Source organism: Alexandromys fortis, unplaced genomic scaffold (assembly GCF_014885135.2).
Source record: "Alexandromys fortis isolate MF-2015 unplaced genomic scaffold, M_Fortis_MF-2015_v1.1 scaffold_88, whole genome shotgun sequence".
Lineage (NCBI taxonomy): Eukaryota > Metazoa > Chordata > Mammalia > Rodentia > Cricetidae > Alexandromys > Alexandromys fortis.
This window is the reverse complement of record NW_026067961.1, coordinates 7,656,526-7,668,539: the sequence shown is the minus strand read 5'-3', so window position 1 is coordinate 7,668,539 and position 12,014 is coordinate 7,656,526. Positions and strand designations below refer to the sequence as shown.

The window sequence follows — 12,014 nt, the reverse complement described above, 5'->3', positions numbered from 1 at the left end:
AGAAAGAAAGAGAGAGAGAGAGAGAGAGAGAGAGAGAGAGAGAGAGAGAGAGAAAGAAAGAAAGAAAGAAAGAAAGAAAGAAAGAAAGAAAGAAAGAAAGAAAAGGACCTGATGAAGGCGTAAGTCACAAACAATCCCACACCAGTTTGGAATTATGATTAATAGGATGATATTTATTTAAAGGGGAAAAAAACTTACAGATCACCGTCCCAGACAACAGCCCTCTGCACAATCAGGAAGGAGTCTAGTCGCCGGAAACTGAGCCGGAAGCAAAAGAGAGCGAGGAAGTAGCTGCTTTTTTAAAAAGAGAGACCATGCCCCAATGGGCTGGTATCTCAGCAGCTATTGGCTGGAGGAGTGGAAGGACCTCCTGCAACAAGGACCTGGAGGTATAGTTCAGCAGCTGAGTGCCTGACAAATGTTCAGCTTTCTTTGTTATTACAGTGATAAAGAACTCTGACCAAAAGCAATCTAGTGCAGTAAAAGTTTATCAATAAAAATGTTTATTTATTTTACAAGTTCATGTATGCACCTGAGTGTGTCTGTGTGCCATGTGCATGCAAGAGTCTGTTAAGGCCAGAAGAGGGCATCAGGCCCCATGGAATCAGCGTTACAGATGGTTGTGAAAAAACACGTGAGTGCTGGGACCTGAACCCTGATTCTCTGCAAGAACAATCCGTGCTCTTAACCACTGAGCACCTCTCCAGCTCTCTTCAGAGCGCCATCTCCTTGCTATTCCCATGCACCCACTGTTTTCTGTCTTTGTGCCTTCCTCTGGATAGTATGCTTTGCCCTGCTAAACCATTGGCCAAAACAGCTGTATTCATCAACCCATAAAAGCAACACACATAGAGAAGGACATCCCACATCACCTAGCCATGCCACCAGACACCTAGGAGAGGAACTTTTCTCTCTGTCACATGTCCCTCAAATTTCCCCTCTCCTTGCCTATCCTGCCCGGCATTCATAAAACCAGAGCTCTATCCCCAGCAGTGCACAAATGAGAACAGCTGAGCAGAGCTGTGATCCCAGCACTTGGGAAGTATAGGCAAGAGGATCAGGAGTTCAAAACCATCCTCAGCTACACAATGAGTTGGAGGCCAGTCTGGGCTAGCAAAAGAAAAGGGTGGGGAGAAAAAATTGATAGGAAAAATTGATGGCTAGATCAATGGTTAAAGCCCTTGCTGCTCTTCCAGAGTTCTAGGGTTCGATTCCTAGCACCCACATCAGCTCACAACTTCTGAAATTCCAGCTTAAAATAGCTAACTCCCTCTTTTGGCCTCCACAGGTACCTGCATACGCCTTACTCATACACACAGACATAGAAATTAAAAAAAAAAAATCCTTGTAAAAGTGAAGAATGTTTGGACTTTCTGTTTGTACGATGTTTCTGAAACTTTAAGCATGCACAAGGAAAATTAAGCAGCAGGTAACTGGGTGACAATATGGCAGGGCCAGAGAAGGGAGCTGAAGAATGGTGAGAACTTATGAAGTGCCAGGGGATACCCATGTTCCTAACAACTTCCCTCCAGGACAATCAAACCTCATCATAAACCTGAGGAAACCAAGACACACGTGGTTAGCTGCCTTGTCAGGAGTCATTTGGGGTTTATTGAGGCAGCACCTACTTCTAGGAAGATCTACCAGACAGGGCAGCTGCTAGTTTTTCTGTCCCAATTAGCCACCCTTCACCCAGTCCAGCCTCGGGAACGTCCTTGGAGAGAAAGGAGTGAGGGCAGCCAGGAAACTGGCCCTCCCAGCAAAACCTGTGTTTTTCTGCATCTCAAAGGCAGGCCTCAGCTCCCTGCAGCCCCACAGACACCAGCATTCACCTCAGAAGACGCAGAGACCCAACCCGATCTGAGCAGTGTTTTTAGATCCTCGTGAAAGGAAGCTTTATTGGAAAGGACTGAGGCGGGAGGCAGGCACAGGGCCTGCGACACGTCTGGTGGCTTCCTGCGGGCTCCTGGCAAGCAGTCATCATTAACAGATCCTGTTCTGGGTTGAAGGTTGGCTCCACATGACGGGGTTTATGGAAGTTATGCACAGAACTTTCTTGCAAAGAAAAGTATTATAGGATAGATTACATGGTTCTAAGGATCAGGGGGGGCTGGCTCCTACTCTGACTTGTTTTTTATTTTTTCAAGTTTTTAAAGGCCCATGTAGGGTTCCTGGGGACCTCACACCAGGACTTCTGATCATTTTTAAGAGCCTCCTTTTGCAAAACATAAATAAAATTAAATTAAAAAAATGAATCACTAGGTGGGCGCTTTGTCAAAGCTCAAGGTATGGCACTAGAGATGTGTAACAAGTTGTTTAAAGAGAGGAGCTGCGTGTAGCAAGCCGGGGGTATCTCAGCTGACGGAGTTCTTGCCTAGTATGCATCAAATCCTGAGTTCAGCTCCCAGTATCACATCACAAACTGGGTGCAGGGGCATACACCCACAGTTCCAACATTCGGGAGGTGGAAGCAGGAAGATTTGAAATTCAAAGTCATCTTCAGCTACACACTGGGTGGAAGCCAGACACACACACACACACACACACACACACACGCACACGCACACGCACGCGCGAAGGGGGAGCGGGAGATAAAGAGGGAGAGGGTGGAGGAAATCATACACAGTGTTATCACGAGACAGGCAGAGGGCCAGAGAGATCTTTCAGTGGTTAAGGACACTTGTTCTTGCAGAGGACCCGAGTTCCATTTCTCGCACCCACATGGTGGCTCCTAACCATCTGTAACTCCAGTTGCAGGGGGATCTGACACCTTTTTCTGACCTCCAAGGGCACCAGGCATGCACCTGGCACATACACACATGAATGCAGGCAAAACATTTCTATACACGAAATAAATTAAATCTAAAAAATAAAAAGACAGGAACAGGCAGAGTTAACATTCTGGTAAGTCCTCCTGTCTTTCTCTGTGGGAAGGCATGGGCATGCATGTGTGGTCATGTGCATGCATAGGCATGGCTGCAAGTGTGTGCTCATATTTAAGAGACAGAGGTAGACGAAGCCTTAGGGCATGGAGCACAGACCAGATTGGAGGGGGTGCCTGGACTCAAACCTCAGCTAAAATTCTATTCCCGTATCTGCTCCTCTTCGGCTCCATAGCCTCAGCTGAGTTCTTCAACCTCCCTCCCACGGACAGAAGGCAGGTTATAGACCCTGCCCTGGGGGTTGCTTCACTGAGAGAAATTGAATACAAAGAGTTATCACGCACTGCCTCGCACACAATAAATCCCAACTGAGTAGCCACTAAACGAACAGGTGTGTGTACTTCAGAAGGTTTCCTTGACAAACGTGGTCCCACAGTGACTGAACTTTGTATCTCCTTACCTTAAGTGCTTCATCACGATAGATGTGGGGAAATGGGTTTCTGGGGAGGGTTAATGAGTGTCCCCCACAGGCTGGTGCGACAGAGGCTTGAACCCCTCAGAGGCACTGCTGGCAGGTGATGGACCGTCATACAGCGAAGCCTAGAGGGAGGCTCCTAGCTCGCTTGGGGACATGCCCTCGAGCTGTGGGACTATGATCTCTCCCATCCGTCTCTGCTGCTCCTTGGCTCAGGCAGGTAGCAATTGTGTCCTCCCACCATGGTGTTCTCCGCTCTCCAGACCACTCCAAAGTTGAAAGTCAAAATAAACCTCTTCTCGTTATAAGCTAATTGCTGTAGTTATTTCAGGACAGCCAGACAAAGTCAACTAAAATAGCTTCAGTTCCCAAGGAACTACATCTCAAATGTGGAACTTCGCAAACACTAAATACAAATACTGATTTCTAGACAGAAAGGGGGTCTCCTCATGTGCCCTACAGGGGTCTCGTGTGCCCTACGCTGGTCTCAGGAGTGTTCCACAGCCAAGGAGGACTTTGAACTTCGGATCCTCCTGCTTCCTCCGCCTCAGTGTCCCTAAGCCTGGGTTATGTAGCACTGGGCATGGATCAGTGCATTCTAGGCTCATTGACTCCCATCCCCAGGCCCCGATTACATTTTTGATGACGTCATTTGTCAATACTTTGCACATGCTTTTGACCAGTAGTTCCTTCATGACAACACGGCCTCACAAGTCCAACAAGCAGCAGGCAGAGAGGCTACAGGTTCTCCGCCTCCAAAAACCCTGCTCTTTAAACCCGTGTCCCACCCACACTATTCAAACCTACACGATGTGAAGGGACTTCTCTTCCCCGCCCTCAGCTGCCCTGTGTGTTAAGTGGGGACACTCAGCGGAGGCTCCCACTTTTGTTTCCCAGCCACCCAGACCTGAAAAGTCACCCAGAAACTATATTAATCACAACGCTGCTTGGTCAGCGACTCAGGCACATTTCCGGCTAGCTCTTACATTTTAAAGTAAGCCATCTCTATTATTTTATGTTTTACCATGAGGCTTGTAGTTTGTTACCTCTTGTTTCTTGGGTGGCTACATGGCTTCTGCCTGACTTTACCTTCTTTCCTCCTCTATCTCTGCTCAAATTTCCCACCTTGCTATATTCTGCCCTGCCATAGGCCAAAGCAGCTTCTTTATTAGCCAATGGTAATAAAACATATTCACAGCATACAGAGGGGAAACCCCACATCAGGGGACAAACCAGGGCTCCACAACACACCTCAGCAGGAGACCGCCATGGCTACTATACAAAGCAATGAACCCTGTAGTTGGAAAGTTCTCTGGAAAAGGTAAAGTTAGTTACCAAGCCAAGGACAGGATTTTTTTTTTTAAACTTATTTAGGTGGAATTTTACTTACTTACTTGTTTACTTTGAGACAAGGTTTCATTTTGTAGCTCAGGTTGGTCTTGAACTTATAATCCTCCTCCTGCCAACCTCTGGAGTTCAGGAGTAAAGAGGGATGGAACCCAGAGCCTCGCATGTTACCACTGAGCTACCCCTAACCCTAGCCTGAGACCTAAAGCTTCCTATTTTAAATATAGGCAGTCTAGCCAGTAAGATGGCTTAGAGGGTAAGGAGCTTGCTGCCAAGCTGGATGCTCTGAGCTCAATCCCCAGAACCCACACAGTAAAGGAGAGAACCTACTCAAACAAGTTGTCCGCTGACCTCCACGTATGCCATGGCACACATGCTCACAAGCAGGCATGCACACGCACTCACACATAAAAATAAACAACAAAATTTAAACATATATATGTATGTATGTATACACATGTGCACACACATCTTCGTTCTCTGTTTTGGCTTCTGGTTTTTGTTGTTTTGTTTTCTTTGGTTTTTGTGTTTTGGTTTTGGTGTTTGTTTGGTGTGTGTGTGTGTGTGTGTGTGTGTGTGTGTGTGTGTGTAACTAGGATAATATACACTAACACAGGGACAGAAGTGGCCAGTCTTTACAACGACAGAGCTGCAATAAATGGAGTCACAGCTGGCGGCAGCACCTCTCAACTCTGTACCCACTGGCAGCCAGCAGGCCAGACACGGCTAAAGAAACAAGCGGCCGGCCGAGTGCCAGGGTGGGTGCTCAAAGCCAGAAACCTTCTGTGTACCCCGCAGGGGGCAGGAACAAAGCTTTGCCTGTGGCCTAAGAACACTCTTAGTAAGCCCAGGTGACAGGGTGACATTGAAAGTCCCCAGCGAGGCCCAGCATCTCTAACCTAGCCTGAGGGTTTAACCCTATGTTGCCCCTTACAAACCTGAGGCCAGGGTGAAAACATTGTAGACCTTAGGTCCTCATCTGTTAGGAGTAAATGAGAGCTGACCTTTGAGAGGCCAGAATGGCACCTGGGGCACAATAGATGTTTTTTTTTTGTTGTTGTTTTTTTTTTTTTTTTTTAATTTTTCGAGACAGGGTTTCTCTGTAGCTTTGGAGCCTGTCCTGGCACTAGCTCTTGTAGACCAGGCTGGCCTCGAACTCACAGAGATCCGCCTGCCTCTGCCTCCCGAGTGCTAGGATTAAAGGCGTGCGCCACCACCGCCCGGCTAATAGATTTTTTTTTTTTTAAATGTTTTGGCTAGGTTGAGTTTGAAGATTTCTTTTATCATTTTTTTAAAATGTTGTTACATTTGATATTTATTTTTCATGTGTGTCTACCTGCACACACATGGAGGCCAGAGGACCACCTGTAGGAGTTCATTCTCTCCTTCTACCCTGAGGGCCTCAAAGGTATTGAATCAGGTCACTGGGCTTGGTTGGAGCAGGTACCTTTACCCAGGGAGCTGTCTTGCCAACCTTATTTTATTCTTTCCCTTATTTTAATTGTGTGTGTCTGTGTGTCTGTCTGTCTGTGTGTGAGCTGGAGTTATGGGCTCCTGGGAGCCACCTGACCACCGCCCCTCCTGCTGCCTCCTGGTTCCTGCCACATTTTCAACCTTGACCACGGCCTGTGAGTTCATCTGGCCCTGGCAGTCAGACCCCTGTCTGCCCCTGTGTCAACTCCCCCAGAACAGGCCAAAGCCCTTCCCCATGCCAGTCAGCGATCTGAGCAACAAAATGAAAGTCTCAGCCTGTGCACAGGATCCGCTGGGAGATGTGACTGCGTGAAAAATATACACCTGTGTGCTCTGGGCACTGGAGATTAGGGGTGCTGTGTTAGGGGTACTGTGTGCTCCGGGCACTGGAGATTAGGGGTACTGTGTGCTCCGGGCACTGGAGATTAGGGGTACTGTGTTAGGGGTACTGTGTGGACTCAAAGGGGCCAGTCAACCTGCTTCTCGTCATTCTAGCCATAGCAACCAAGCCTGGCCAGAGAAAGGAGCCCTGTGGACAGATGTTCTGTATTAGAAGGGAGGTGTTTTATAGGTGGTTGAAATGGTCTGGGCTTTGCAGACTTTTTCCCTGTATACTAAAGGACCCACATGCCCCCTCCCCACAGAGGCTTCCACGCATCCAAAGTCTGCATCCCCCTCTGTTCCCTTTGGCCTGGCAAGCTGCCCAGGCTGGTTGCCCTGCACAGCTCATGTGTCCCCAAGTATCCACCCATTGGGAAGACCCTCCAGCATGCAAACTTTTAGATAGAGTCTCAAACATTTCAGCCTGGAACTCGCTCTGGAGCCGGCCTCAAACTCATGATCCTCCTGTCTCTGCCCCCTAAGCTAGAGGTGTGTATCACCACACCAAGTTTAGCATAAGCTTATATGACCCTTTCTCCACTAGAAAGGTATTTTTCCAGACCCTACTCGTTCAACCCTCCAGCCAGTTCTGTCCAGGGATAGGGGGTAGGGGGTAGCTCTATGCATCTGGGTGTGTGTATCTGTCTGTCTGTCTATGCGTATCCTCTCTCTCCCTCTCTCTCTCTCTCTCTCTCTCTCTCTCTCTCTCTCTCTCTGTGTGTGTGTGTGTGTGTGTTTAATAAACATCCTGGCTGGGGGGAGGGGCGCTCAGTGGTAGAGCCCTGGTTCCCATTTCTAGCAGAAACTAAAAGAGCTGGAGGTGGATGGAGGGGCAGAATGGCTCAGTGGTGGGTACTAGCATTGGCTTCTAGGATTCCGCTGCACAAACGTCAGTCCCTTAGGAGGGTAGGGAACATTGCAAGGTCCCTGAGCCAGTGCTTCAGCTGTCCTGCAAGCAGCAAGGAGCCACCCCTGCACTGAGCAAGGCTTGAGACAAGCCTCTCTGTTTCTTAGCTCTGAAGGCCCATTTGCAATGGTGGCAAGGAAAACCTTTATAAAAGAAAGACTCTCAGCCTTCATTGCTTGGGACTGTGTGGAAAACAGATTAAGCTCGGCGGCCAAGAAGCCGCTAACTGCCTCAGGACCATGTAAAACTAGCTCAGGCAGTCTACTGTCTGTGAATGTTCATGCTGGCACACGCATGTGAATGGGAGCATGCATGTCAGTGCACACACACACAGCAGCGGCCTGAAAAGGACTTCAAATTTCTCCTGTTGGAGTATCTCCCCGACCCCTGGAGCTTGCTGTTTTTCAGCTAGGATGTCTGGCTAGCTGACAAGCCCCAAGGATCTGCCCTGCCCACTTCCACCCCCAGCCCTGGGATTATAGTAGTGCATTACCACAACCATCTCTTATGTGGGTACTGGGGACCCAAACTCGGGTCCTCATGCTTGCACGGTGTCTTAGGGTTTATTTGGGCTGTGATGGAATATCATAATCAAAGGCACCTCGGGGAGGAAAGGATTTACTTCACTTATATTTCCACATCACAGACCATCATTGAAGGAAGTCAGGGCAGGAACCGGGAGGCAGGAGCTGATGCAGAGGCCCTGGAGGGGTGCTACTTATTGGCTTGCTCTCCAAGGCTTGCTCGGTCTGCTTTCTTAAAGCATCCCAGACCACCAGCCCAGGGATGGCACCGCCCACACTGAGCTGGACCCTCCCACCATCAATCACTAATTAAGGAAGTGTGTTACAGACTTGCCTACAGCCTGATCTTCGAAAGACAATTTGTCAATGACTCGGGCTTGTGTCAAGCTGACATAAAAACTAGCCAGCACACACAGCAAGTGCTCTTTCCCACTGGAACAGCTCCCCAGTCCCTAGCCAGCCTACTTCCAACCCCAAGGCCAGCTACCTCTCTTCACTGTCTCTAATCACAAACCAGGAAAGCTGGAAGGCAGCTCAGCCACAAGGCTCCAGCTGGCCCTACAAGGGGGTTGTTTCTTGCACCTCCCTAGCTGTGCCCAGCCCCAGCAGGGCTGAGTCATGGAAAAGTTAGTTCTGCAGGCAGCCGCTCACCTCTCCCATCAAGCCCACAAAGGCTCCTTTCACGTTGTCAGGAGGGGAATAAAAAAAAGTGTGGGGCCCTCCACCCAAGGCTTGGACGGGAAATCTCAAACTTCTTTCTGGAGTTAGATTCTGCACCTCCTGCCTCGGGAAACAGAACGAGGGGTACCAAGAGAGAAAGAAAGGGGGAAAGTATCCCACATCGCAAACTTCTTGTTGAAGCCAGGCCAGACTACTTAGTTGTACACCTTTAGTCAATGCTCTCCACCCCATCTTCCTGGGAACTGGGGGGGTTGGGGGACTGAGACAATTACAACTCCTCTGGTGCTGGAGGAAGCCCGAGGCTCACAGGGACACTAGGACCTACAAAATCCATATCCTGAAAGCGGACCAAGCAGAAACAGGGTCATTGTCTCTCTCGGGCTAGCTTCTGAATCTGTCAGTCCCTCTTGGAATTGCCTGGCAGCGTGTGTGTGTGTGTGTGTGTGTGTGTGTTTGTTTGTTTTCTTCCCCCTGCGACTCCAGCTCAGACTCCACAGGGAAGCATCCTGTGTCCCCGTGCGTGAGTTACTTATATATATCTGGCCTAATTTCCTCCTGCTTCGAAAGGGCACGCGGCACCCACTTCCCTCGACCATTTATGAAATTAGGGTGTGTACAGGACACGTGTGACGGTCCATCGGGGTTCTCAGTGTCTTTCCACCTAATACCTGCCCTCTGTCCCAAACACACACCTATGGAACATGGGCATAAGCCCTCCTGGTCAGTCAGCTGGTCTGGCATCTGAACCGGATAGGATGGCTGGCTGACCTCTGGGTTAGTGAAACAGGGATAGAAGAGGCTGTGATCTTTACAAGTCCTTAGCTTTTCAAGGTTTGGGGGTGTTAACTTTTACGGAGAGAAAGGCCTAAGCAAAAAGAATAGTATTAGCCCCTGGAAAACTGGAGAAGCTTGGAGGTGTAGTGTCCCATATTAGCCACTAGGCGGCTCCAAGGCTAATAGATGAGGACAGAAGCTACACAGCCTGCTGGGGTCTCCCTAGTTGGAGTCTTCTACACAGACAGGCCTTGGCTACTGCTGGGTACCAAGTCGGACTCTCCGCTGCTGGGATATCTTTCCTGTAGGAAGATGGGGAGAAATGGTCACTACAGAGGGATGGGATCTAAGGAAGGCAATGCCTAGTTCTTCCGACCGGCCTTTTAAAAGGAGAATGGACCCCATAGGGAGTCTGCTCACTGCAGCCTTTGGCCAAGCCAGTCCTCCACCTCTCTCCTGCCTTCTTGCCAGAGTGGGGTGGGGTGGGGTGGGGTGGGGTGGGGTGGGAAGAGAAATTAGGTCTGGATTGAATTCCTCCCTCCTGCACTTCCTGGCTGGGTAACCTGGGAAATGGGATGACAACGTCCCCAAGGCGAGGTCAGCTGGAGGGTGGAATGTCAGAACAGAACACCAGGCGGTCCACGCAGGAGAGTGACTTCCTAGCCCCTCCATCCCTTTTGCTCCACCAGAAACTGGGAGTTCTCAGGCCTAATCTGTCCCCAGAACCACAGTAGTTGGCAAATAAGGAGGTGATCCCCACCCCCTCCCCAAATCAGCACTTCTCAAGGGGACTTGCTCACACCCAGGCGGGGAGTATTCAAAGCAATTCGTGCCTCTTGCATCTAGGGCCTGCTGGATCAATCTTCGGGACTGAGGCCCAGGACTCCCAGCCTGAACACGTCCAGAGCTGGAAAAGGCTGCCCCAGATTACAGGGCAGGCTCCCTGGCTGTCTCTCCTTCTCCCGCCCAAGGATGTGCAGAGGGGCGGGGGCAAGTCTCATCAGCGCTTTTAACTGGGCCTGCCTGTCATGACTCACCTCCTAGACTTCCCGCAACAGGCAACTCTAAATAGCTGGGGACCCACCCTCCCAACAGGGAGACGTTCTTGTAAGGGGTGGGTAAGAGGTTACAAGGTGGGTGCCCAACAGGGCAGCGGGGGGTGGGGGCACTCAGAGAGAGTGGGGCACTGCAGGAACTGAACAGTGGCACAGGTTGTTTACAGGCTTTTCTTATTAAGGAAATTGCTGTCAGTCAAGGTAATTCTAGCCCAGATAAGCAATAAATATGCTCCCAGCTAATCTTACGGGGATTTTATTGGCACCTGGGGTCAGAGGTTCCTTTACCCTGCCCCCCCTTTCTCTCAAAGCAAAATCCTACTCCCCAGAGGTCCCTCCACCTCCGCAACGTGGGAGATTCCACGTTGGTACAACTTCAGATGTACACTTTTCTGAAGGAAAAAGAGGACCAGGCAATGATGAAGTTTGACTTCCTGGTCCTACCTGGAGGCGGGGAGGTGGGGGGGGGGAGAATGACCAAGTGACCTGACGTGAACCCTTGGCGACCCGGTTGCATCAAGACGTGCGCGAGTTCCCTCTCGGCTTGTCCCGCACGCGCTCAGGGGTGGTCACCTGGCCCGGGCTGGGAGGAATGTCTGATGGAGCAAGCTGGCTTGCCTGAGACGGTTCCAGCGTGTTCGAATTCCAGCTAGGAGCCCTCGGGGACTAGGGCGGCAAGTCCCGGCTTGCAGAAAAGAGAAGCCAGTCCCAGGAGGGTGCGAGTCGCAGCGAGACCGGGTGCGCGCCCAGGCGCGTGCCCCGCCACGGCGCAGGGGGAGGGGAAGTCGCCGCAGCCACTCAGAGGCAAGGTAGTGAAGCCTCCCAACAACTTTAACTGTCAATCAGACTTAATGGGGTATTAAAAAAAAAAAAAAAGGAGGGGGCGCCCTTTCGGTGGGTCCACGCCGCAGCTGCCCCGCGAGCGAAGGAATACGGCGGTGCAGACTAGGGCGTCCTATCCACGCGTGCTCCACAAGCCGGCCCCGTCCAAGTTGAAAAGGACAAAAAGAAGGCAATAAATGCTAAAGGGGAGAGAAGGAGAGAGAGAGAAAGAGAGAGAGAGGAAGCCAGACCGAGCGGCAACTCCCAGCCCGGGCTGCAAGAGAAGGAGGCGGGAGCGGGAGAGAGCGGGCGCGCGCGAGGGCGAGCCGTGCACGGGAAGAAACTGACACCCGGACCCCCCACTTCTCCTGCACGGTGCTGGCAATCAGATCGCGTTTAAGCAATTTCCTGAGCCCGAGAATAGCAATGAGTCGGGAGACTTTGGCGGACTGAAATTGGGAGCTGCAGTCACTCCCCAGGTTTTGTGTGTGTGTGTGTGGTGTTTTTTTTTTTGTTTGTTTGTTTTTGTTTTGTTTTGATTTTTCCTTTTCCAGGAGGGAAGTTGGGGAGGGCGCTACAATTGAGAAACAGCTTTTTGTTTGCTTGTTTTTTTAATCTTGCACTTTGAAACCGCGGACTGTGGCAGGGTGCGCTCTTGTGGTTGGTGCTTTTTTTTTTTTTTTTTTTTTTTTT

The 12,014-nt window shown here is 50.3% G+C and overlaps 1 protein-coding gene across 3 annotated transcripts in view; it reads left to right on the top strand.

The window, feature by feature from the left end:
* Window positions 1–11,083: 11,083 nt before the first annotated feature.
* The window catches only part of Dhrs3 (dehydrogenase/reductase 3), a 39,766-nt gene continuing 38,835 nt past the window's right edge, over window positions 11,084–12,014 (top strand). The window contains exon 1 of one of the 3 annotated variants that reach the window (XM_050153183.1): window positions 11,084–11,308. The gene's annotated coding sequence lies outside the window, so the exon portion shown is untranslated. Of the gene's footprint in view, window positions 11,309–11,380; window positions 11,801–12,014 lie in introns of those variants that run through there. The other 2 variants (XM_050153182.1, XM_050153172.1) reach the window with 2 other exon arrangements.